Source organism: Heptranchias perlo, chromosome 38 (genome assembly GCF_035084215.1).
Source record: "Heptranchias perlo isolate sHepPer1 chromosome 38, sHepPer1.hap1, whole genome shotgun sequence".
Taxonomy (NCBI): Eukaryota; Metazoa; Chordata; class Chondrichthyes; order Hexanchiformes; family Hexanchidae; genus Heptranchias; species Heptranchias perlo.
Window position 1 is genome coordinate 19069001 of NC_090362.1, and position 27124 is coordinate 19096124.

The 27124-nt window shown below is 44.4% G+C and overlaps 1 protein-coding gene across 50 annotated transcripts in view; it reads left to right on the forward strand.

Annotated features, from left to right (window-relative positions):
• Nucleotides 1-27124, forward strand: part of LOC137304833 (CUGBP Elav-like family member 4) — a 580712-nt gene that overhangs the window by 496183 nt on the left and 57405 nt on the right. The window lies entirely within an intron of this gene.

Below are 27124 nucleotides of genomic sequence, written 5' to 3' on the forward strand. Positions count from 1 at the left end.
TCTGTTTTCTTTCCGTTAACCAATCCTCTATCCATGCTAATATATTACCCCCAACCCCATAAGCCCTTATCTTGTGTAACAACCTTTTGTGTGGCACCTTATTGAATGCCTTTTGAAAATCCAAATATACTACATCGACTGGTTCCCCTTTATCTACCCTACTAGTTACATCCTCAAAAAATTTCAGTACATTTGTCAAACACGATTTCCCTTTCATGAAACCATGTTGACTCTGCCTAATTATATTATGATTTTCTAAGTGCCCAGTTACTACGTCCTTAATAATGGATTCCAGCATTTTCCCAACGACTGATGTCAGGCTAACTGGCCTCTAGTTCCCTGTTTTTCTTTCCCTCCTTGAATAGCGGGGTTACAATTGCTACTTTCCAATCCACTGGGACTGTTCTAGAATTTAGGGAATTTTGGAAGATCACAAGCAATGCATCCACTATTTCTGCAGCCACCTCTTTTAGAACCCTAGGATATAGGCCACCAGGTCCAGAGAATTTGTCGGCTTTTAGTCCCATTAATTTCTCCAGTACTTTTTCTTTACTAATATTAATTACTTTAAGTTCTTCACGCTTCTTAGACCCTTGTTTCCCCACTATTTCTGGCATGTTTTTTTGTGTCCTCTACTGCGAAGACAGATACAAAATATTTGTTTAACATCTCTGCCATTTCCTTGTTCCCCATTATAATTTTGCCTGTCTCAGCCTCTAAGGACCCACGTTTTCTTTTGCTAATCTCTTCCTTGTTACATATTTGTAGAAGCTCTTACAATCTGTTTTTATATTTCTCTCTAGTTTATTCTCATTCTATTTTCTCCCTCTTTATCAATTTTTTGGTCATCCTTTGCTGGTTTCTAAAACTCTCTTAATCCTAAGGCTTACTACTCTTCTTGGCAACATTATAAGCCTCTTCTTTTAATCTAATACTATCCTCAATTTCTTTAGTTAACCACGGATGGATCACTTTTCCCGTGGAGTTTTTATTCCTTGATGGAGTGTATGTTCGTTGAGAATTATGATATATTTCTTTAAATTTTTGCCATTGCTTAACTACCATCATATCTTTTAATCTAATTTCCCAATCAACCTTAGCCAACTCGCCCCTCATACCTATGTAATTGGCTTTGTTTATGTTTAAGACTGTAGTGTCGAACTTAAGTATGCCACTCTCGAACACAATGTGAAATTTATATTATGATCACTCTTCCCCAGAGGATCCCTTACTATGAGATTACTAATCATGATTTTGAGCATGCCCATGGCACATCTTTGTCATGATACTGTCATGCGTGGATAACGCCTGGTAAAAAAATATTAATTGGGCCCTCGATGCCGCCATTTAATTTGGTGACATGGTGGCAATAATGCCCATTTTGGAGAAGCAAGTGTGAAGCTCCTTGTGATGCACATAAACTGCGCTGTCGATCATCTGTTCCCACCACATTTTTCCAGTGTTAAAAATCAAATGTCAATGCGATTTTAGCTATTACAATATTTACTTAAATATTAGCATTCAATATATTATAACATTTTTGGACTTGCTTGCCTTGATCAAGGAAAAAACAAAAGTCTGGCTTTATATTAGGACTTTACATCAGGGCTACTGTACTGGGTATTCATTCATGCCCCTCCTGGCCCCACAAAAATCTTCAGGCTCACTGCTAATCCCTCCATGTCCCCCCCACCCCTGCCCAAGGAGTGTCCTCTCACCCTTTTAAGCACCGGCTCTGACTCAGCTCTCATCCCTCTGCACCCTCCTGCTTACGAACATACAAACATATGAATTAAGAGCAGGAGTAGGCCATTCGGCCCCTCGAGCCTGCTCTGCCATTTGATAAGATCATGGCTGATCTGATTGTGACCTCAACCCTTCTTTCCCATCCACCTACTGTAACCTTTGACTCCCCTGTTAATCAGGAATCTATCTAACTCAGTCTTAAAAATATTCAATGACCCTGCCTCCACCGATCTCTGGGGAAGGGAGTTCCACAGACTCACGACCCTCTGAGGGAAAAAAATTCTCCTCATCTCCGTCTTAAATGGGAGACCCCTTATTTTTAAACTGTGGCCCCTAGTTCTAGTCTCTCCAACAAGGGGAAACATCCCCTCAGCATCTACCCCTTCTAGTCCCCTCAGGATCTTATATGTTTCAATAAGATCACCTCTCATTCTTCTAAACTTCATTGCAAACAGGCCCAACTTGTCCAACCTTTCTTCATAAGATAACCCCCTAATCCCAGGAATCAGTCGAGTGAACCTTCTCTGAACCACCTCCAAAGCAATTATGTCCTTTCTTAAATAAGGAGACCAAAACTGCACACAGTATTCTAGATGTGGTCTCACCAATGCCCTGTACAACTGTAGCAAAACATCTCTACTTTTATATTCCACTCCCCTGCCCTTCCTAATCACTTGCGGTACCTGTATACTAACATTTTGTGATTCATGTACTAGTACACCCAGATCCCTCTGTACCTCAGAGTTCTGCAATCTCTCCATTTAAATAATATACTGCTTTTCTATTCCTCCTGCCAAAGTGGACAAGTTCACATTTTCCCACTTTATACTCCATCTGCCAAATTTTTGCCCACTCACTTAACCTATCGATATCCCTTTGCAGACTCCTTATGTCCTCTTCACAACTTACTTTCCTACCTACCTTTGTGTCATCAGCAAATTTAGCAACCATACATTCGGTCCCTTCATCCAAGTCATTGATATAGATTGTAAATAGTTGAGGCCCAAGCACTGATCCCTGTGGCACTCCACTCGTTACATCTTGCCCACCTGAAAATGACCCATTTATGCCTACTCTCTGTTTCCTGTTAGTTAACCAATCCTTTATCCATGCTAATATGTTACCCCCCACACCATAAGCGCTTATTTTTGTAGTAGCCTTTGATGTGGCACCTTGTCAAAAACCTTCTGGAAATCCAAGTACACCACATCCACAGGATCCCCTTTATCCACGTTGCTTGTTACTTCCTCAAAGAACTCTAATAAATTAGTCAAACACGATTTCTCTTTCATAAAGCCATGTTGACTCTGCCTGATTGCATTGAGATTTTCTAAGTGCCCTGCTATAACCTCCATAATAATAGATTCTAGCATTTTCCCTATGACAGATGTTAAGCTAACTGGCCTGTAGCTTCCTACTTTCTGACTCCCTCCTTTCTTGAATAGAGGAGTTACATTTGCTATTTTCCAATCAGATGGGACCCTTCCAGAATCTAGGGATGCTTGCTGCTCTCTCCTCACTGTTTCAGCTCCACGCATCTGTCATTTTGTCCCCTCTCCATCTTGCCTCCTCTCACCACTTCTGCCCACCCTTTCCACTTTCTGAGCGGCATGCCGCCTTCACAATCCCATTATTCCCATCCACCTAAGACCCCCCCTCTCCCCGTAATCCCACACCCAGCTGTCTTCCTCCCTAATGTTTCCATAGCCCACCACTGCCATTGCAGTCCTCCCACACTCCAAGATGACCCTTGTCATCAATGTCACATACACTCCGCACACCCACCCAGTGGTCCCACCCCATGAAACACCTCTCCCACACCCTAGAACTTCCCCCAGTGTTACCAAAATCCAACACCTCCCTTCCACTCCTACCAGTCCCTGATAAGGGAGCAGAACTTGGTGTGGGATAGGATATAAGCAGCAGGGTTTCAGGTGAACAGGTTTCTGGAAGATGGCAGGCTGGCCGGAAGAGCTTTGGAATCGTCTAGTCTGAAGGTGACAAAGGCATCTCACACGAAACTTAAATGTCTATATATAAAGCTGGGCACTGAGTGGTGCAGTTGATTAGATATCAGCCCATCAATTCTGGACCTGAATTCCTGTCCAGACCACACTAATGGGATGAATGTCTTCTGGCTTTGAGGGTCTTACATGAAATAAATTTCAATCCACCTGGTCCCCAAATTATAAAAAGGAAATTGAGGCACTGGAGAAGGTGCAAACAAGATTTACAATGGTGATACCAGAACTGAGAGGTTATAACTATCAGGAAAGATTGAACAGGCTGGGGCTCATTTCTCTAGAAAAGAGAGGACTGAGGGTTTACCTGATAGCGTCTTTAAGATTATGAAAGGGTTTGATCGGGTAGGGACCAGATGGGCTGAATGGCATGTTTCTGAGCTGTACATTCTATGTAATTCTATGTAACCTCCTAAAGGGCACAGGTCTACAGCAGCAATGGGTTCTACTTTAATTCAGTCTTGTTCATAGGTGGCTACTGAGGGAAATGGAAAATACCAGAGTCAAACAGTAGGAGATGGTCTTCTGTGATTGGGGTTGAGCTGCACTGTTAGAACATAAGAATATAAGACATAGGAGCAGGAGTAGGCCACACGGCCACTTGATCCTGCTCCGCTCTTGGCTGATCTTCGACCTCAACTCCACTTTCCAGCCCAATCCCCATATCCCTTGATTCCCGTAGAGACCAAAAACCTATCTATCTCAGCCTTCAATATACTCAACGACTCAGCATCCACAGCCCTCCGGGGTAGAGAATTCCAAAGATTCACAACCGTCTGAGTGAAGAAATTCCTCCTCATCTCAGTGTTAAATGGCCGACTCCTTATCCTGAGACTATGCCCCTTAGCTCTAGAGTCTCCCCCCAGGGGAAACAATCTCTCAGCATCTACCCTGTTGAGCCCCCTCAGAATCTTATATGTTTCAATTAAATCACCTCTCATTCTTCTAAACTCAAGAGAGTATAGGTCCATTCTATTCAATCTCTCCTCATAGGACAACTCTCTCAATCCAGGAATCAATCTAGTGAACCTTTGTTGCAATACCTCCAAGGCAAGTATATCCTTCCTTAGATAAGGAGACCAAAACTGTACACAGTACTCCGGGTGAGGTCTCACTAAAGCCCTGTACAATTGTAGTAAGACATCCTTACTCTTGTCAAACACGATTTCCCTTTCATAAAACCATGTTGACTCTGCCTAATCATATTATGATTTTCTAAGTGCCCTGTTACCGCTTCCTTAATAATGAATTCCAGCATTTTCCTGGCTACTGATTTTTTTTTATTCGTTCATGGGATGTGGGCATCGCTGGCGAGGCCAGCATTTATTACCCATCCCTAATTGTCCTTTCTTGAATAGCAGTGTTACATTTGCTACCTTCCAATCCACTGGGACCCGTTCTAGAATCTAACAAATTTTGGAAGATCACCTCCAATGCATCCACTACCTCTGTAGCCACCTCTTTTAGAACCCCAGGATGTAGGCTACCCGGTCCAGGGGATTTATTGGCTTTTAGTCCCATTAGTTTCTCAAGTACTTTTTCTCTACTGATATTAATTACTTTAAGTTCCTCACTCTCATTAGCCCCTTGGTTCCCCACTATTTCTGGTATGCTTTTTGTGTCTTCTACTGTGAAGACAAATACAAAATATTTGTTTAACGTCTCTGCCATCTGTTGGGGGCAGAAAGATTCTGAAATTTCACTGGATGTGATGGCCATAGGAAATCTTCCTGGATTCATTTACGATGCTACTATAAGTAATCGGACTGGAGGAAATCATCCCACCTGTTTTTGAAACACATTTAATATCATTTTTTACTTTTTATTTTCCTTGTTGCGGTTTTTGAAAAGATGTTTTCCTTGAAAAATTCAGCAGTTTGAGAAGGAAAATGAAAAACTTGGCAGCATTTGCGATGTTTTTGAAAAAGGCCGTATGAATTTTTAATGCTGTTTGTCGAGAAATTGAAAGGTTAGACCAGAAATTGTCAGCTGTCAGTAAAACTGTGATGCTCTTTATGGAAATGCAGCTTTTTATTTGCATTACCTTCAATGTTGCATTTGCATTCCGAAGATATCATTCGGGCTTATATGCTCCTCTTTTGTCTTTTTCTCTCTTTTCTCCGAAATAAGCCGGTAAAGGTTATCTGATTGCCAGCCGATTCCATCTGCAGTTGTCAGCAAGATGCCTGATACGAGCAGATGAAGTTTTTTGAACAGCATTTATTCTTGTTATGATGAAGGTCGAGGCCTCCGTGCTATCATTCATCCAGATCTATGGTGGATTCTTGCAATCGGGTGTCATCGAGGTCTTCAAACACCTGGGGCTTTGGTCCAATTACCTTCTGCGAAGAGTGCATGCTGTCTAGAATTGTCTGCAAAATCGAAACATAGCTTTTAACTCTTTTCTAGTCCTAGACGGATCAAATCTCGTCTTCCAAGCAGGCATCGGTGACTCGGGTAACCAGCCCCTCCGTGTTACAGCCTCGGGGCTGCGATGGGAATGGGTTTCACTCATAGAACAACGGATGAAATTCGGGGCAAAGTCACTCAAAGAGATTTGGTTGGCAAAGAGGTGGGTTGCACCATTCGGCACTTTAGGGCACCGTTCCCATAAGGCAGCAATGCAGCAGGGCTGGCAAGAGGTGATAGCCAGGATCAGTGCTGTGTACACTGCTAACAGGACCTGGGAACCAATCTAGAAGAAGATGACACACCTTAAGAAAGCTGCCAACATCAGACTACCCAATGATATCATTTACCAAGTAGGTACCCCAAGTGTTATATAGAATTACATAGAATTTACAGCACAGAAACAGGCCATTCGGCCCAACAGGTCTATGCCGGTGTTTATACTCCACACGAGCCTCCTCCCATTTTACTTCATCTAACCCTATCACCATATCCTTCTATTCATTTTTCTCTTATGTACTTATCTAGCTTCCCCTTGAACTGCCTGTTGCATGCAGTTGCCTGTCACTGCTGGCCTCTGCAAACCCCCACACAACTTTAGCATTGCTTCTTGCGCATATCCATACTCCAGTAGGGCACACATTCAAGCTGCAGCTTGCAGTTGAAAGCCTTTGAACATTCACATCTTTACAAGTCTTCACAGGTAAAATCGTTACAACACGGCTTAGCTGCATGATGCATCGTCACTTATCGAAATCCAAGATATGCTGCAGACTGGACACATGTCTGTCGCTATGTTTGTGCTCCTTGAACTTCCAATATCTCAAAATTATTATGTTTTGGGCTTTTTTAACTCTTTTTGGGAACTGTTGGCAGCTATTTTGAAGCTTTTGACCACTTTTCTACACTAGGGTGTAGGAGGCCAATTCACTGTTTGAATCGCCAGGTGCTGCATTTTCAATCTTGGTCGTTGTGTCGGGGCATGAATGGTCCGAGGGTGGGTCACCATACACCACTTTTGCGCACTCCTTAGCTGATAGTTACAGAGTGGCACTGGTTACGTAAACAATCTCTCGGCTAGGGAACTGGGGGGAAGGTGGGAGAGAATGAGAAGGGAGAAGTGACGAAAGCCAAAGTCTATTGCTTTTCTCTTCCTCCTTCCCCCCATCCATTCCTACCATCCTAGTGTTCAACTTATGCTTCTGTGCAGTACTTTGTTCAGCTGGAGTGAAACTGAGAACAGCCAAATCCCGCGGCAATTATCAGACATAACATTGGCAGGTCTTGTACCTCAAGCCATATGTTTGGCATCGCTGTAACGCATAAGCCCATAATCTCTTATGTTGTTGTTGACATGTTGAATTCCAGCCATAATAGCAACCAACACTCACGTTGGGGAAAATTGTCTGCAGACCCAACATTATAATGGCCAAAGATCTGGACAACATTTATATAAAGGATTTCTTTCCCACTTGTAAACTGCTGCTGCATATAGCAACCATATTAGGTTAATGGTTAGTGACTGGAACCATACAATCATATATAGAGTCTGCGGACACCATAACTTATGAGCATATCATCAGCGTTATCAACAGAGGTATATTGGAGAACCTTTGCCATCCATCACTCCTGGATTTTTCCCTGTCAGGATGTGTTGATTAAGGGTAGCAGCTTGAGACATTCATCTCGTGAAAGCCCTCCTTTCACAGCGTGTGACTTCAAAAGGCCACATTAAGCTTGCTGCTGGACTGCGATCCCTGTTCACTGAGCAAATTATACACACTTTTGTTATCGATGTCTCAGACTGAATGCAGACAATGTACCCTGTTAGAGATTGTCATGGATTCTGACTCCTGGAAGTGGAATAGGCTGTTTGAAGCCACACAAAGATACTGAGGAATAACGTTATTTTGGCGAGTAGCAGCAGCCCGTGGAATCACATGGCAAAAAAAAAATATTGTAGCAGGAGGTTTTTGAAAATTATGACCGGACGATCTCAATCTATGGCGATACTATTGTTTTCCAATCCCCCCGCCCCCACCTTTCTCCCTGAAGATTCTGCCACAGGCTACGATAAGGTTCAATGGAGGTTGACAGCCCTCTGGTATCTCAACCAGTTGGCCATGTGCGAACCTTGACAACGTGTTTTTACAGACACTATTACCAGGCAGCCATCATGGCCAAGCCCAATCGTGGCTTCACTCAGTGTCGGGGACACAGGGGGTGAAAGGGGGAAGATGGAGAGTAAAAGAGTGCAATCAATTTGGAGGCGGCCAATGGACAGATTCACAACAGGACATTTTTTTTCTTTATTGTCAGAAGCCCTAAAACCTTTTGCTTTTTTGGGGCTGCCTGCTACGGGAACCAGACTCCTGGACAAGCTGCCATATCTTCCCCAAAGTGGAAATACTGTCGGGAACCTACCAAAAATATTTAAATGGGCCTGACCCTGGGAAATTCAATGGGGTCAGCGTGTGTTAGTCGGGTGGGGGAGGGGGGGGGCGGGGAGGGGGGGAGGGGGGGGTACCAGTCCTCCTACACCACACTTGTACTGGCAATTATGCCAAAGAGAAAAATCTACTCAACAATCTCTGTTCACTGCATGCACTCTCAAGCTCTAGTGCAACACAGAGTAGCTTATAAGCAGCAGCATCTCACCCGACAGTAATTCAACAAACGTGACAGTCACAACGCTCAGGCAGACACCCATCCTCACTACAGCGCGAGGCAGGAAAAAGGAACCCGATAGAAATAGTTTTAAATATCTGAATTTATTGACTGGCGCCACACATCTGCTAAAAAAATTCCTGCAGTAGCAGAATTCTGGAGCCTCACTGCACCAGCCCTGAGGTGCTCATTTGGTAATGGGTGTCTCGGGACTGGTAACTGCTGTACTTCCTGAGAAAAAAATGATGTTATAACAGTTTGCATAAGTCTAAAACTAACATGTTCAGTGTTGTAACAGCTTGGGATTTGTGGCCTTCAGAACCCGCTCTTTGCATTGACTCTAACTCTCCAGGGACTCTCCCTCACCCCCAAAGGCACTTTGGTTGCATTTGGTTGGTCAAGTGTCAAGTTACTGAATTATGTTCAGGCCGACAATGAGTCATTTGGTTTTGAGCTGTTGATTTGCTATGTCGTTTAGATCAATAATATAGTATTCTAAGACTTAAGCCATATTAGACTAACGTTGAAGCTACACGGTGGTTTGATATGGGAGAGATCACTCACGTACATAAGTTAGACTTGGCACCTCAGGAGAAGGGATTTCTGCCTTTGTTTTTAACAGCAATCTTGGGTCTCATTTTCTGGAAGGGAAAAGGCTCCAATGTCTTTTGTTTGCCTGCATTCTGTGGGATCAGTTATTCATGGATGAGGGAATGTCCCTTTTATTTCTTGTTTGGGCTTTGTTAGATACGTATCATTTTTCGACAGAAGTAAATCTAGAATTTGTGGCATGGATGAAAGATGGTCTGGTTGGAGCCACTGGGGAATTGAACAGATATTGGACACAGGAGAGCAGAACTTCCAATTGACAAAGTTCATGTAGAACCACTTAATGTGTTCATATTACATTTCTGCGTGTAGTATGATTACCTAAAAAGGGATTAATGCCTGAGGAAAAGTAACGCACAGAGGAACGTATTATGAGAGCATTATGCGATTGTACCTGGAATATGTTAATCAAAAGTTCCATGCTTAGATCAACAGGGAATGCACCGAGGCAACGTCATTAGACTATCAGGCACTCTAACACATACACAAGACCTTCAACGAATGGACTCGGGCAGTGAGCTTATAACACAAACAGCGTTAGATCTCAAGAGAATAGGCCAGAGAACATAGGAGCCAGATTAGCAGGGAACATCTCGAGCCTGCTATCGAATGGGGTTAAGTGCTTAGCCATGAAAAGAAGACCAATAATCATTAGACCTTCATCAGAATGAAGTCTGGGGCCTGTCCATCTTTCGAGGGAGTAAAGTGGCTGTGCTTGTAGTTGTTTTAATGGAGTAAATCTTACGGATACATGTTTCCGGCATGCGGCCTTGTCTGGCAGGAGTGCATATCAGCAATTCATACACTCGCCCCCCGCCTCCATGGTTTTCTGTCTGCCCACTCCGCCCAGGACAAATATTGGAATATCCCCCCCCCCCCGCCATGATTAGATGGATAGAAAATAGTTGGAGAGAATGGGAAATATTCCTATAGTGTCAATAATTTCATTTTCTATCACGGTCTAGTAATTATGGGTTTGATTTTCATGCTTACATCATTGCATGACAACCTCGAGATGGGTATTTCTTAGGATCCCTGGAGGTCTAGCTCATATATCTCGGCCCATTCCCTCGAGGTCTAGTCCTGTTTGCGTTCATGTTCTCTGGTGTAAGGACCTGTGCTTGAGTTAATTCCCTGGAGATCTTGCAGGTATGTTAGGTCCCCTGAGGGTTTAGTCCTGTTTCCTCAGTCCACTCCTTGGTGGTCTAGTGTTCAGTATTTTTTTAATTCCCCGGTGGTCCCAATCTGACCATGATTCATCTTTTTTTATATGCCACAAGTTCTGATAAAATGCATATTGTTTCAAAATAGCTTTCTGCAGAAATACTGTATAAAATACCCCTCGATATTATCCTATTTATATCACAGCCCTGCCTTCAAAGGCAGCACTGTAATTCAACTTGGAGCCATTATTGCCTCTGGAGGCAAAGGACACAAACTAACAATGTTGTTTTCTTCCCTTTGGTGCAAAGGGCCACTGGTGACTTTCGCAAAGGGCCCATCAAGGCCAACAAAGCTCCTTTTATTTATCTTTGCTAACGCCAAGTAAGCTCCAAGTGAGAGTCATAATATTGGTGTCTGCTGTGGCTCAGTGGGTAGCACCTCTCACCTCTGAATCAGAAGGTTGTGGTTTCAGGTCCCACTCCAGAGTCATGAGCACATAATCCAGACTGACGCTCCCAGTGCAGTACTGAGGGAGTGATGCACTGTCGGAGGTACAGTCTTTCAGATGAGACATTTAACCGAGGCCCCGTTTGCCCTCTCAGGTGGACATAAAACATCCTATTCGAAGAAGAGCAGGAGAGTTCTCTATGGTGTCCTGGACAATAGTTATCCCTCAACAAACATCACTAAAAACAGATTATCTGGTCATTGCAGTTTGTGGGATCTTGCTGTGCGCAAATTGGCTGCCACATTTCCTACATTACAACAGTGACTACAATTCAAAAGGTGTGAAGCACTTTGGGGCATCCTGAGGTTGTGAAAGGCGCTATATAAATTAAAGACTTTCTATTGTGAATGAGACTTTAGAGTAACTGCGATGCCCAAGGTTCATTGCCCATGAAGCAGTGCCATATAGGTGGGGTTTTTGAAGTACATCAAGCTTTGATAGAGCACATGCTGATAACTCCCTGTTTAATAAACTATTAGGGACAATTCTGTGCTCACATCCTCCCAGTGGGGAGCTCTGCTCACAGCAAATGCATCCCGGACACACAGCCCATGGCTTTCTGCTTGTCAGAATGAATGGATGAAAATCATTAACTGTGTGTGCCTGCGAGCACTGCTCCCCTCTCGGTGCATGGGCTGGGCCCTTATATAATGAAGGCGCATGACTTGTTGCAGCACCAACCTCTCTCTTTACTGTGTGATTGTCTCCCTGAGCAATGGATTTTGCTCAGGGGATGCTAGAGGTGAAATCATAGTCACTCAGTTCGGGTGAGTGCGACCACAATGTGCTCAGCCTGCAGTGTGAGGGGATGAGTGGATAGAGCCAACTGGGAACAGGGGAGAAGGCATGGTGTAGATAGTGCGGGCGGACAGTGTCCATGTACTCTGCCTTCCTCCAATTCTGGCCTCTTGCGCATCCCTTTAATTTTCATCGCTCCTCCATTGGCGGCCGTGCCTTCAGCTGCCCAGGCCCAGAGCCCTGTAATTCCCTCCCACCTCTCCACCTCTCTCTTACCTCCTTTAAGATGCTCCTTAAAACCAAGCTTTTGGTCACATAAGAACATAAGAAATAGGAGCAGGAGTAGGCCAATCGGCCCCTTGAGCCTGCTCCGCCATTCAATAAGATCATGGCTGATCTGATCCTAACCTCAAATCTAAATTCATGTCCAATTTCCTGCCCGCTCCCCGTAACCCCTAATTCCCTTTACTTCTAGGAAACTGTCTATTTCTGTTTTAAATGTATTTAATGATGTAGCTTCCTTTTGGTCACCTGTCCTAGTATCTCCTCATGTGGTTCATGTCAAATTATGTCTGATTACGCTCCAGTGAAGCGCCTTGGGATGGATTACTACGTTAAAGGCGCTATATAAATGCAAGTTGTGGTTGTTGTGAGCAGGGCAAGAGGGAAAGAAATACTCATAGCAAAACTGACCGGTGATGGCCAGCATTTCATACTGTAACAAATCTCTTTCGTTAGACACGTATCTTATTACCTCATTATAAAACTCATATTTGGAATGGATCCTAAAGGCACTGTTGTAAAGAACATCTGTTTAATTTCGCTCGACTGCTGCCTTTACAAACCTAATACAAACCTTTACGAACCTGTGCTTTCAAGGCTCTATCCACTGCTCGTTCTTAGCACTCCAGAGTAAATGCATTTGACAGCCTCATTTGAGTAGAAAATTACCCCTGTCAACGTCTGCCTCATAATTAAATGTGACATGTGTTCCCGGGTCATCAAGGAATTCTTGATGTTGACCCTTCTTTCTGAATGAGGAGCAGGGCTGTAGTTAAGAGATGCTTTATAATAGAATAACCAAGGTCTACATGCAGTTTCTACACACACTCACTCTTGGTGTTATTAAATCTTCTTTAGTCTGTCTAAAAGCCAATCTGCGATCTTTAAAGAATTAGAGCCTTCTCCTTAATTTTCTTTTTCGACAGAATGCATCCTTGCCTTGGGCTCATCGAATTCTCGTTCTCTCCTCTTTTTAAAAATGTGAGTGGCTCCGATGACTCAGAGGATAAATGCACTGCCTGTTGTGGTCACGTGGAGCAGAAAATCCCACCTTCGATTCCCCAATCCATGTTGAGCTACTCTATCTCAGCCAGGGCAGGCTTCGGGTCTGCTAGAATTGACCTCACCAGACCTGGGCTAGGGGAAGAGGAAATATCAGCCCGCTGAGTGAGTGTGAGTCTGAAAGTGAGAATGAGTGAGCGTGAGTGTGACAGTGTGAGAGTGAGAGCCAGTGAGACAGTGAAAGTGTGTGAGAGTGAGTGTGACAGTGCGAGAGTGAGTGTGAGAGTGAGAGTGTGAGTGTGAGAGTGACAGTGTGAGATGTGAGTGAGAGTGAGTGTGAGTATGAGTGTGACAGTGTGAGTGTGAATGCGAGAGAGTGTGAGCATGTGAATGTGAGTGTGAGAGTGAGTGTGAGAATGTGTTAGTATGTGAGTGTGAGAGTCAGTGTGAGTGTGAGAGATGTGGGTGTGAGAGTGTGTGTGTGGGAGTGTGAGTTTGAGAGTGTAAGTGTGAGACTGTGATTGTGAGAGTGTGTGTGAATATGATCATGGGAGTGAGTGTGAGTGTGAGTGTGAGTGTGAGAATGTGAGTTTGTGCGTGAGTGTGACCGTGTGTGAGTGTGACCGTGTGAGTGAGTGTGAGAGTGAGTATGTGAATGTGAGAGTGTGTGTGTGAGAGTGTGAATGTGAGCATGAGTGAGAGGTTGAGAATGTGTGAGTGAGTGAATGTGTGGGTGTGAGTGTGAGAGAGTGTAAATGTGAGTGTGAGAGTGAGAGTGTGTGTGAGAGTGTGTGAGTGTGACAGTGAATGTGAGAGTGTGGGTGTGAATGTGTGAAAGTGTGAGTGTGAGAGAGTGAAAGTGTGAGTGTGAGAGTGAGTGTGTGAGTGTGAGAGTGAATATGAGAGTGCGTGAGTGTGAAAATGACAGTGAATGTGAGAGTGTGTGTGTGTGTGAGTGTGTGTGTGAGTGTGTGTGAGTGTGTGTGAGTGTGTGTGTGAGTGTGTGTGTGTGTGAGTGTGTGTGTGTGTGTGTGTGAGTGTGTGTGTGTGTGAGTGTGTGTGAGTGTGTGAGTGTGTGTGAGTGTGTGAGTGTGTGTGAGTGTGTGTGTGTGTGAGTGTGTGTGAGTGTGTGTGTGTGTGAGTGTGTGTGAGTGTGTGTGTGTGAGTGTGTGTGAGTGTGTGTGTGTGAGTGTGTGTGTGTGTGGGTGTGTGTGTGTGTGTGTGAGTGTGTGTGTGTGTGTGTGAGTGTGTGTGTGTGAGTGTGTGTGTGTGTGTGTGGTGCGGACAGGATGAGGTGCATCTGCTGCACAAGCTTTGGCTGTTGATGTCGAGCAGCATTGCCTGTACCCAACATCTCGATGGTGAGAATATCGGGCCATTGGGACCATCAGTAGAGATACAATGTGACGCAAATACAAAATCAAACAATTTCCCAAATAAAACTGATGACAAGGCACCTCACAGATACTCTTTACGTATTTTTCCTGCTCAGCTAACACTTTGTAGTATTTCACAAGCAGAAAAATCCCTAAGATAGCCTTCCAAGCAGCATTATTAAATGATACTGTATTGCATTTGATTCTCTATATACTATACAGATTCCCTATTGTAATGCATATTCTGCACTCCACACTGTCACCAGTTCTGTGTAGGGAGCCTCCAGGGCAACAGTGAGAAATGAAACAGTATTTCTTGTTATTAACATCCACAACTTCCTCTTCTAAACCTGGACAAAGATAGAAATGCTGGACAATGTATAGTAGCTTTTATTTTAAGTGTATAGTCCCCCCTAATTTTGTCCCCTTTTCTGTGCCTTCCCCCTCCGAAGGACAGACTCGTGCTGGTATAGTTCCATTGGACAATCGAAGCCCTCAGTACTTATGTTGTTCCTACATTACTAACATTTGTGATGACAGAATTCTGATTTTTGTTCTGATTCCAGTCCTACTTTAAATTCGGGGAGGTAGTTACAATTGGTGACTCGATGATGTCACTGCTCATTGCATTTTCTTCTGCTTACAAACAGTGACTGTCTGGTGAGGTATCTTGCCCGGTGATAGAAAATAATTTGATTAAAGAATGCGAGGATTAGTGGAGCCTGTGTTGGACCTTTCACCTAAGGGACCAGGGTTCAAATCCAGCCGAGAGTGTTGAGACGAAAAGCTTCTCTGTCTGCCAAGGGTCCAGTCCATAATCCACCAACCCAGTTCCTAGGGAGAATGGTTCCCTAGCACAAAATTGTCTCTCGTTCAATATTAAATTGGCAATAAATTTGCAATCCTGGTTGGGAGAGGTTAATGCAGAGAATAACAATGTCACTTTGGCCAGTGCATGTTCTTGGGCAGAATAGATGTACTTCACACTGCATCTAAACATGCAACTTGAGATGGGAGTGCTTGGTACTGACACTCAGGGGGGAATTTTAACCCCCTAAGAGGGGCGGGAGGGGAGCGGGCGGGTTAAAAGTTCAAAAATGGGAAACCCGACCCCAACCTGCCTCCAACGCGCCCACTCCAGTTTTAACCTCCAGAGGAGCGTCCCTCATTTAAATATTTTAATGAGGCTGCGTGTCTCAAATTTTACCTCCATTTCAAATTTAATCGCTGCGGGCTGGGTTTCCCAGGGCTCAGGAAACCTGGCAACTGAAGGGAGGCGAGAATGGCCGTGTCCAACAAGTGCCTTTCCAGCATTACTTGTGGGCCAGGAGGAGCCGGAATGCTTCCCCCAGAACCCCCCCAAGCAAACCTGCTTCCAATCTCGCGTTCGGACCCCCTCGATTGGACTCCCCCTCCCTGCGATCGGACCGCCCCCCCACCGCAACAAATGGACCCCGTGATCTATCCATGCCTCCCCCCCCCATCTCTCCGGCCCCTGACTGATCTCTCCATGGTCCCCGACAGATCTGTTCAGGGCCCCCCCTCCCCGATCTAACCGGACCTCCTCCTGATGTCCCCCCGATCCATGATCTCTCCTGTAGTGTTTGTCTACACAATCCAAACACCGGTCCTTACCGACGCCCAAGGGTTGGTGAACTCTGGACGGAAACTTTTGGAAAAGTACTACATGAACAAATTGCTTTACGGCCAAACAACTTTACTGGCACAAGTTCATGCAACCTTTCCAAAGTAGAGAGTGATGGTTGATTTTTCTGGGTGATCAGTCCGTCGTACTCAAGGCTGCTTCTTCTTGGTGTTGTCCTCCTTCTCGAGGTGAGCTCCTGTTTCTCTGTCCTCTGACTGCAGGGCCGGTTCCATTGCCATGTCTTCTTTTTATGGTGTCTTTGCATTTTGGGGCAGAAGTGTCATTCTGTCCAATCACCTCCTGTGATTAGGCCTCTATGATGCACAGTTACTTCATTCAAAACCAGGTACAATTAGCTCAGCACTTTAAAATGTGAAGGCCCTCCTTATCTGTGCCCATCTGCTTTTATGTGTCCATGGTTCTAATTGTCTCAATAGTTCCTCAATGGTATCAGTTCTATTTGTCTTGTTTAAAACTTCTAGAGACTTTCCCATAGAACTGCAGTTTTAAATCAATCAAAAGTCCAGCTGCACAAAGGGGCCAGCAATTTGTTCTGTTTTTTTGGTTGATGCTGTATCTTTCAAAGCCGTCCATTGTTTCTAAGTTAATGTCCAATTCCATATTGCAAAAAGGTGTTAAAATCTCACACTCTCTCCCTCCTCCCTGCTCCCCGGCTGTGGCCTGGTACCCGCAGGCCTTCCTGCCCAACAGTCTCTCAATCTGCCTGACTGCGGCCGGGACTCCAAAAATTTCAAATCAGGTCCTCCCCCTCGTTCCCTCCCACCAGCTCCCCCGGGGCCTGAGTGTCATACGAACATACAAAATTGATGGGCCTTCAATCCTGCCTCACACCATGATGGCTGGAGCATCGTGACCAGACAATTCCCCGTTTCCCCATGTCCCTCCCTCCCCCCTCCCCCCCCACGGCCATGTAATCTCCTGAGGGAGACAAAAGACAAAAGGGAAAAAAAAACCAGGACCAATAAGGGAATAAAAATACTCTGAAAAATTCCTCTCAGTCTCCCCTCAGGCAATTGAAACCAGTCCAGGGAATCACACGGACCAAGTGTTATCTATAAAGACACTTACCTTCTACATGATACAATCTCTGCCCTAGTCAGGAACCAATCCAGCTCCTTCCTGAAGGCAGAGAGTCAGCAACACCAGCCAGCAACACAGTCCAGCATGCAAAATGAAAAATGCCCCATTCCCCAACAAGAACATTCCTTACCCTTGTGGATACAATATTCACCTGAAAAAAATAAAGACGTTTTTAAAAATATATAAATCCCAGACTTGACTTTCCAAGACCCCTCTTGAGTGTCAACGATGACCTTTGTGTCTCGATTATCCAATGACTTGTGAAGTGTTAAAATAAAGGTCAAAGCAGGGACAAATCCCTTGGTAAAGTATGGTTTAGAAAAATGCCAGCTAATTCATTGAAGGTACTAAGTGTACAAGGCAAGCTGTCAGTGGGCATTATTCTTTACACTCAAACAGATTCCAATCTAATTCCACATGCGTTGCGCAGAAGTTGATTGAATGGGAGTGTATGAAAATTGCTTTTGGTCTGCAGAGATCTCTTGAAGGAGAGGGTAAATAAAGAGGAAAGCACTTTTCAACGTAAAGTACTCCCCCCTCCCCCGATGTAGATCATGTAAAAAGACACTGAAAACCTCTTACGTAAAAGACAAGCTAGTACTCTCCATTTCAGTCTCCATGTTCAGCTGAGAAGCCTCGATGGAGGCAATTCCAATGCCATTTGAAATAACCGACTAAGGTTCCTTTAATGGCTCACTGAGTTTATGGAGATAGTAGGTCACCATACAGACAAGGAAGGTCCCAGGTCCCAGGTGGCCTATGCTGAGGTATCTGATCTCAGACGGAGTTGATTTGGCCTCAGCGTGCCTGGGTCAGGGAAGGGAAAGTCAGCCAGTTGTGTCACTTTTGATTGCGAGATAGCAGCCACCCTAATGGAAGTGCAGGTGTGTCTGGACATCGGTGAGGACAGACTGGGGATCAGCTGTGATACGCCTCAGGGTTAAATAGCCTAAACACACTTAATTATCAAAGCTCACACATGGATATTGACAATCCTGGGTAAGGTTCAAGGAATTAATGCCTTCAGGGAGAGGAGGGGAAGGAAAAAATTAGCAAGAAATAACAAATCAATGTTGTTTACTGTATTGGGTCCTGAATGTGCGGCCAAGTCAGTAGTGGTCCATTGTTGCTGGCCACTCAAACATCTCCGAGTTGGAAATCAGGATGGAATAAGATGCCAATCTGTGTTATTTCTGATAGAGCTGCCCACATCTCACAAACCAAATAAAAATAAAATTCCCATCAACAACAGACAAGCAACTACACATGTGCGACGTTGTATAGTTGTTCAAAAATTGTGATCCACAACTTTCCCCCTGGCTGGGGAAGGTACGGACAGACAAATCACTTTGCAGTTCAGACAGGCTGAGTGCTCCGCCCACCTGTGGTCAGACAGAACGGTGACCAGTGCCACCGCGCACAGTGCGGGGTTGAATTTCTGCCGGGATTCTCTCAATCGTCTGCAGCAACTTCGGTGGGAGATTTGCAGAGACCCCCCGGGGGAAAGGGCCAAAGCATTTACAGTGGATGATTGGGAGAATTTGACCTCGGGTGTTTGCAACGCTGGCTCTGAAAGCACCTGAGGGGAGCAGTCAGTGCCACGAAGGCATGTCTCTGTGCTTCCTAGAGGCAGCAGCATCTCCTCATTTACCTTCAAGGGGCCGTTATTGAAGCAGGAGCTGCCCTTGGCAGTGCCGGAGGGTAAATCTGTACACGCAATAAATGCACGGGTGCTCAAAAGATGTCTGGGAAACCCGCAACTCGTTCCAGACATAATGCACATTGGAGCCAATAGACAAGCATTCATTCATTTGCCAGTATGCACCGAGACTAAGGCTTCAGTTGTAAAGAAGGAAAAAGCAACTTGCATTTATATAGCACCTTTCACATCAGGACATCCCAAAGCGCTTCATAGCCAATTAGTTACTTTTGAAGTGTAGTCACTGTCGTTATGTAGGCAAACAGCCAATTTCCACACAGCAACGTCCCACAAACAGCAATGAGATAAATGACCAGTCAATCTGCTTTTGGTGGTGTCGGTTGAGGGATAAAAATGTTGGCCATGACAATGGGGAGAACTCCTATGCTCTTCTTCGAAGAGTGACATGGGATCAGGCAGATGCAACTTTGGTTGTACTTATCATCCAAGAGGCAGTGCCACCTGCAATGCAGTAGTCCTACAGTGTTGTGTTGAAATGTCAGCCTATATTACATGCTGACATCCTGGAAAATGGCTTGAACCCACAACCTTCTGACTGAGGAAAGAGCCAAACTGACACCTATACTGCCAATTGCAAGGAGAGACTGGTTGACCTGCCATTGATTGCAAAGACACCACTTATACTGCAGCTCATTGATTTTCCATGATCCCAAAGCCAGTCCCTAGACATGTCTGACATCAGTGATGATGAGCTATCATCCGTGCGTGAGTCAGAGCAAAGGTCCTACCAAAACATTCGAGCTGTGGGAAACCAGAATTATGCTGCCATCTGAAAATTCGCGTTCTATTCACAACTGTTGAAGGTTTCAATCCTCTTGCTGAAATGCACTATCGAATTACATTGAGAATCTGACCCCTGAGTTATATTGACATTTTTGGATTTCTATGAAGGGTGCGGTAGCATAGAGATTGTGGAATTGGATAAGCAACGCAGAGGTCGAGTTCCAAATCCCACCATGGCAAGTTGCGAAGATGAACTCAATAAATTTATGGGTTATCACCAGGGGAAAAAAAACCATGAGAACTGCCGGATTGCTGAAAATGCCACCTGTTTCTCTAAAGTATCTTATCCCATCTGGCCTACACAGGACACCTGTCTCACGCTCCGCAGTTGACTCCTAATGCCCTCTAAAATGATAGTTATAAAAACAATCGTTTGGGCAACTCGGGATGGGCAATAAATGCGGCCTTGCCAGTATCGCGCATATGCCGAGATCAAATTTTTAAAAAGAAGTAACGCAAAAGTGGCAGTATAACTGCAATCTAAAACCAATACAGAGTCAAGGTCTAGATAGGTAACTGATAGAACTGGAGACTTGAAAAATGTGACTGAATTCATCCCAGTACCAAGTGTCCAGCGCACATGGGGTGCAGTTCAAACTGCTGTACACAGAGGAAGCCATGTTTATTATGATCCAACTATCTCTGTAACCTCCTCCAGCCCTACAACCTTCTGAGATCTCTGTCTAGGCCCTAAGCTCTGGAACTCCCTCCCTAAACCTCTCTGCTTCTCTACCTCGCTCTCTTCCTTTAAGACGCTCCTTAAAACCTACCTCTTTGACCAAGCTTTTGGTCACCTGTCCTGATATCTCCTTTCGTGGCTCGGTGTCAAATTTTGATTGATAATCGCTCCTCTGAAGCGCCTTGGGACATTTTACTACATTAAAGGCGCTATATAAATGAAAGTTGTTGTTGTCCTTTACAAAAGTGAAGAAGCTGTGTTTACTTGTTAACGCTAATTGAGCTTTAAAAGTTAATTGTGGATGACAATGTGAGGTACACGTCTGTGAAAATACTTGCTACATATCAAAAAGCTGCTTTTGCAGAGCTGAGATGCTTTTAAGGGGAAGCTAGATAAACACATGAAGAAGAAAGGAATAGAAGGTTATGCTGATAGGGTTAGATGAAGAGGGGTAGGAGGAGGCTCGTGTGGAGCATAAACACCAGCATGGGCCTGGTGGGCCGAATGGCCTGTTTCTGTGTTGTACATTCTATGTAATTCCATGTAAAAGGCCCCTTCATAAAAGTTATCAGCTAAGCTGCTTGCCTTCATTTTCTATTGTCTTAAATCAGAGTCTCCAAGCACCTAGTTGTCTTTCTCAATCAGTTCTAAAAATAGGCAACAACGTCTAAAAGCTTCTTGGAATCAGGCCTGCTATAGGCCTGGACTCGGCCAACTCTTAGATTCTGAACACTGTGTAACCAGAATGACAGTTTGATCCTTCAAGTGCTCCCAGGATCTCTTCCCAGTGTGTCAAATACCTGCACAGTTACCGTCAAAACACCATCCATTCGAAATGTAATCACTGGCAAATCTGTAGTGTCAAGTATGACGAAGTGGGATTAGGGATGTATACTCAACTCCAGATCACTTCTTAATTCGTTTTATGAAGTAAAAAGTAGTTCTATTTTGGTGCAGGGAGGGTGCTGCAGCAGTCAGCAAAGGGTTAATCACTAAATGCACCAATCTGTCGCAGCTAAATAGCTGTGGTAATTTGGAATGGCAGCACCATCTACAGGGGGATAGATAGTGTTGCAACAGATGCTTCCAGGCTCAACGCTCAGGGCATGTTCAATTAAGTTTGACATTTCGTTTCATAATAATAGAAATTTCATCGAAACCCTTACCGACTAGTAAAGGGGGAAAAAGTGGTCTTCCGTTTTAAAAAGTTTTAGGGTCTAGTTTTGAATGTAGAAATTTCCAGACAGGCCACTGGAAGAAACAGATACTCTCATCGAGAAACCAGCTGGATGGCAATCAGAGTCCAAAATTGGGACGGACACCGTATCCCTCACTGCAGGACGGACTCTCACATTCCCAACAGAGAGCACTGCACAGGCTGGGGTTCCTCCCTCTACTGTGAATGGGCAAGTAACATTTGAAATTAAAACAGAAAATGCTGGAAACACTCAGCAGGTCAGGCAGCATCTGAGGAGAGAGAGAAACAGAGGTAATGTTTCAAATCGATGACTTCTCATCAGGACTGGAGGATGATAAGAGATGAACAGGTTTTAAGCAAATACAGAGCCAGGGAAAAGGTGCGGGGGGGGCGAGGGGTGCAGGAAAAGGACAAAAGGGAGAGTTCTGAGATAGGGTGGAGGGCAGGAGTGATTAAATGACAAAAGGGATGATGGTGCGAGGCAAGGAGGTGATAGTGAAACAAAAGATGAGCCCAGCGGAGGTGTAAATGGTTACAGCAGAATAGCACAGCAGGAGGGAAACATAGAAAATCTGGCAAAGCGGAGAAAGATGCCGAGGACCGGGAATGTGGTGGAAGAAAGGCAGGTAAACCCCAGGGGGCGCAAATCTTCTGTTTTTATTTCAGATTTCCAGCCATCTGCAGTATTTTGCTTAACAACAACGACTTGCATTTATTTAGCGCCTAAAACTTCCCAAGGCGCTTCACAGGAGCCTAATCAGTTAACAACGAGCCACATATAGCGATATTAAGACAAGTGACCAAAAGTTTGGTCAAAGAGCTAGTGTGTGTGTTAGTTTATTCCTCACTCATGGCCAGACTCCGTGGGGGTAATTTTGACTTTGTAATAGTGTAAAATGGACGATAGTGAATCAATTTTTATTTCCAATGAAATGAGCCTCCACCCGCCTCAAACATTGCCATTGTTACAAGAGATGGGAGTCCCGAAGTTGGGAGTTCCCTTGTCCTGGGCCTTCAGTGGGGGGTGGCATGTGGTCAGTTGAGTAACACCTGGTAAAACTAGATGTATCTCCAAGGCAACTACCAGAAGTGGGGCCCACTGTGATCTTGGCCTGGAAGACTCCTGAAGACAATAGCCGCCTTTTTATCCCCCTAAATTTTAAAGCACTTCCTTATAAATGGGCAAACAGGGTCCCCTCTGTTGGCTACATAGAAAGTACAGCACAGAAACAGGCCATTCGGCCCAACAGGTCTATGCCAGTGTTTATGCTCCACACGAGCCTCCTCCCACCTTACTTCATCTAACCCCATCAACATATCCTTCTATTCCTTTCTCCCTCATGTGCTTATCTAGTTTCCCCTTAAATGCATCGATGCTATTCGCCTCAATTATTCCTTGTGGTAACGGGTTCCACATTCTAACCACTCTCTGGGTAAATAAGTTTCTCCTGAATTCCCTATTGGATTTATTAAGGACCATCTTATATTTATGGCTCCTAGTTCTGATCTCCCCCACAAGTGGAAACAACTCCCACCTGGTCAGGCGGTCTACGGCTAGAATTCCCACCCTCTTCAGTGGGGGAGGGTGAAGAGGGGGGGGATCAAATGTAGCCCTGGTAGTGCAGCCATCATTGAGATGCAAATCAGGGAACCTCCCCGAACCCCGAAACGTCTGTCAGAGCCAGTGGCGGGGGTTCCTGGCAGGCGCAATTCCACCATCATTGCCAGGATTGCAGGCCCGTGGATTTTCGAGGCTGACCTGCTTAAAATTGACCATGCTTCTTTTAAAATGTTTGCAGGTGTTTGAGACGTAAAGGGTAATATTGCAGCAATAAATCTATTTCTAATGGCTTTCTTGCTGTGATCTTACTGCATGCTCCAATATCACAGTGTGACTTGCAAAAAAAAAATGCCCGGGCCTGGGAGACTAAAATTTCCCAGAACATGCTGGAAGTTAAAAGGTTAACAGTGCTTTCATGGTGGGCTGTGTTCTTCACAGTGTACAGAGAACCTATTATAATGAAAATCTTAAAAGTCTATAGTCTGTTTATATGCAAATCAGGAAACATCTGGCCCATTGTGCTGTATTATAATCATACCTCAGCGTAATCCTGTTATTATGTGCCTGGAACGAGATGTGAATAGCACTGTAATCGTAGCGCAGAATAATACTGTACCTTTATTGTGTAGATGGAATGAGGTGCCAGTGTCACTATATACCAGGCACAGGATAATCCCTTTACAGTGTGCACTGACTGAGGTATGACAGTCCTGTCTCTGTTATGCATCTTTCTTTTCAAGTGTGCCCTGTTAATTGTGCATCTTTAAGAATATTAGAAATGAGATACTGTATAGTAACACAAACTCTATAGTAACATGCAATCATTTTATTCTCCCGTTTGCCTGTGAGTATGGAGCCCTGTTTCTCTTCAATCCCCAGTTCTTTCCGGGCCATGTAGTCTACCAATGGATGGACAACTGTTGCCTGGGCCTCAGCCGGTGCTGGGAAGGATATGCGACTGTCCCAGACATGACCGTCACTTTGATTTTCCCTTCCCTTCCTCAACCCCCTTGCTTGCCAACTCTGTTTATTCATCGGCAAATATCAGATACAGTTGTGGAAGCCCCACCACCACTGTGTTGGGGCAACTAGTGATGGGCGGTAAAATACGCCCTTGTCAGCAAGTCAGCAATTACAGTTTGACAACACTGCATTAGGCAAGACAACTAGTTATTGCAACAGAATGTAAGGAAAATGAGCCAGAACATTTTTCCGTGAGTGTAGCGAGTCCTTAACTCTTTATGTACTAGAATCATAGAATGATACAAACAGAAGGAAGCCATTCGGCCCATCGTGCCTTTGCCGGCTCTTTTAAAGACCTAGCCAATTAGTTCCACTCCCCTGCCCTTTCGCCATAGCCCTTCTCTTTAAGTATTTATCCAATTTCTGCCTTTTTTTCAGGCAGTGCTTTCCAGATCATAACAACTTGTTGCATAAAATAATTTCTCCTCATCTCGCCCCTGGTTCTTTTGCCAATTACCTTAAATCTGTGTCCTCTGGTTACCGACCCTTCTGCCACTAGAAACAATTTCTCCTTATTTATTCTATCAAAACCTTTCATGATTTTGAACACCTCTATTAAATCTCCCCTTAACCTTCCCTGCTCTAAGGAGAACAACCCCAGCTTCTCCAGTCTCTCCTCGTGTGACAGAATTAAAGAAACTAATACTGTGCAAAACCTTAGACAAAAATGCTTCAGGTTTTCTGTGGCTAGATGAGCTTTGATGTGAATGGCCATCCACATCCAGATCTATCTTGTGATACAAGCTCTGACTAGGCAGTTGTTAAGTGGATTCACAGAGTATTCGAGAATCGCTGAAGCATTGTGACGTGACTGTGATTCATTCAGATTCTGTCCCAGAATCATTACATTTGGATGTTTATTCAAGATACTTTGCTAATACTTCAAAGGCACTGTTTATGCTATATTGTTGGCATTAGCAAATTTCTTCATGTTCTACGACAGACTTCAGTTGCCCCATTTTGATATCTTTAACATCGACATATTTACCTTTTTGTGTCAGACAATTTGCGGAAAATGTATATTGACCTATTTTGATTAAGAATGTTGATGAGCCCCGATGGTCTGGTGTGGAAATTAAACCAGAAAGTCCCAGGTTCGATCCTTGATCTGTGCTGAGTTAGGTTATCTCAGTTAGGGTAACTGTAATATGGTTACAGTTGGACTCAGTTACCCTGGGCTGGGTAAGATGGGGCGGAGAGGGAAAGAAATCAGCTCGAGTTTCCACTTCTGATCATCACCTGTGTTGGGAAGTGCACCTTTGTGGACATCAAGTGAGAATAGGATGGGGTTTGGCCGTGATTCCGTTCATAGACAAAGAAAACTGACTGCACTCACTCTCTGGGCTTACACTTGAAGAATGACCACCTGGCATTTGGTACCAGTGGGGCGCCCGCACTCATGGGACTCCACCCCAGCATGGTTCAGCATCTTAGAAGACGAGGGGAAAAGATTGGCACCAAAAAAAAATGAAAATAAAACATGTAATGAGCAGAAAAAAGAGGAATAGACTTGAAGTACTGAATCCGAATGAGATCACATAATCGTGAGCGTGTGGATACAGTAGTGTAGTGGTTATGTTACTGGACTAATAAAGCAGAGGTCTGGACTAATATTTCAATAGAATGTGAGTTCAAATCCCACCTGAGAATTGAGTTCAGTTAAAAATAAAATCTGAAAATAAAAAGTTGGCATCAGTAAAAAAACATAAAGCTGTTGGGTTGTCCTAACAAAACCCAACTGGTTCACTAATGTCCTTTAGGGAAGGAAACCTTTTTTTTTCATTCGTTCATGGGATGTGGGCGTCGCTGGCGAGGCCGGCATTTATTGCCCATCCCTAATTGCCCTTGAGAAGGTGGTGGTGAGCCGCCTTCTTGAACCGCTGCAGTCCGTGTGGTGACCTGCTGTCCTTACCCAGTCTAGCCTATATGTGACACCAGTCCCACACCAACACGGTTGACTCTTAACTGCCTGGCAAGCAACTCAGTTGTATCAAACTTTCTCAGTGCAACGAGGGATAGCCAATAAATGCTGGCCTTGCCAGTGATGCCCATCCTGAGAATGAATAGAGTAATAGCCTCAAAAAGTACTTTTAATCTTCTCTTCTGCCTGCAATGAAATATTGCACCTCTGTTTGATGTTCTGCCTTCTGGTTGGAGTGTAAGCTTCCATGTGAAGTTCACCAGACCAGCTGGAGTGATATGGAACCCTGGGACTTGAGTTCAGGATCTTCTGCCTTTTGGGCAGAGGGTGGATCTGAGAGCCAAGATCCCTTAACGTTTTGAGTTGCCCTGGTGTTACTTTCAAATTTCACAAAAATAATCGAGAGGTCTGCTTTGGGTCACCGAGTCAGAAGGGAGACATTTAAGTATTGGAGGCAGTGCAGAGAAGAGTCACAAAGCTGATCCATAGAGTCAAAGGTCTGAGTTACGAGGAAAGGCTGGGAAAAACTTGGGCTTTTCAGCCTCAAAGGGAGGCGCCTGAGAAGCAATCTAATTGTGGCATTTAAAATTGTAAACGGTATTGGAAAGGCAATTAAATTAAATTGTGAGAGAGCAACAAGGGAGTCACAGGTTCAAACTGGTTAAAGGTCCAACCAGGCAAGTTCTTCTTTATACAAAGAGTGATCAACTCATTCGAATGGACTCCTGGATAGAGTCTTAGAGTCTTAGAATCCTGGAATCATTTAAGAACCAATTAGATGTGGCAGTGAGGTAGGGTTGCCAACCCTCCAGGATTGTCCTGGAGTCTCCAGGAATTAAAGATTAATCTCCTGGACACTACTGTGAGCAAAAACCCGGGAGAGAAAAAAAATCACAGGGGCATTAAAAAAAATTATGTGTTTTTTTTTCATTCTTTTTGAACACTTTCGTTTATTGGTGATAAAAATATTG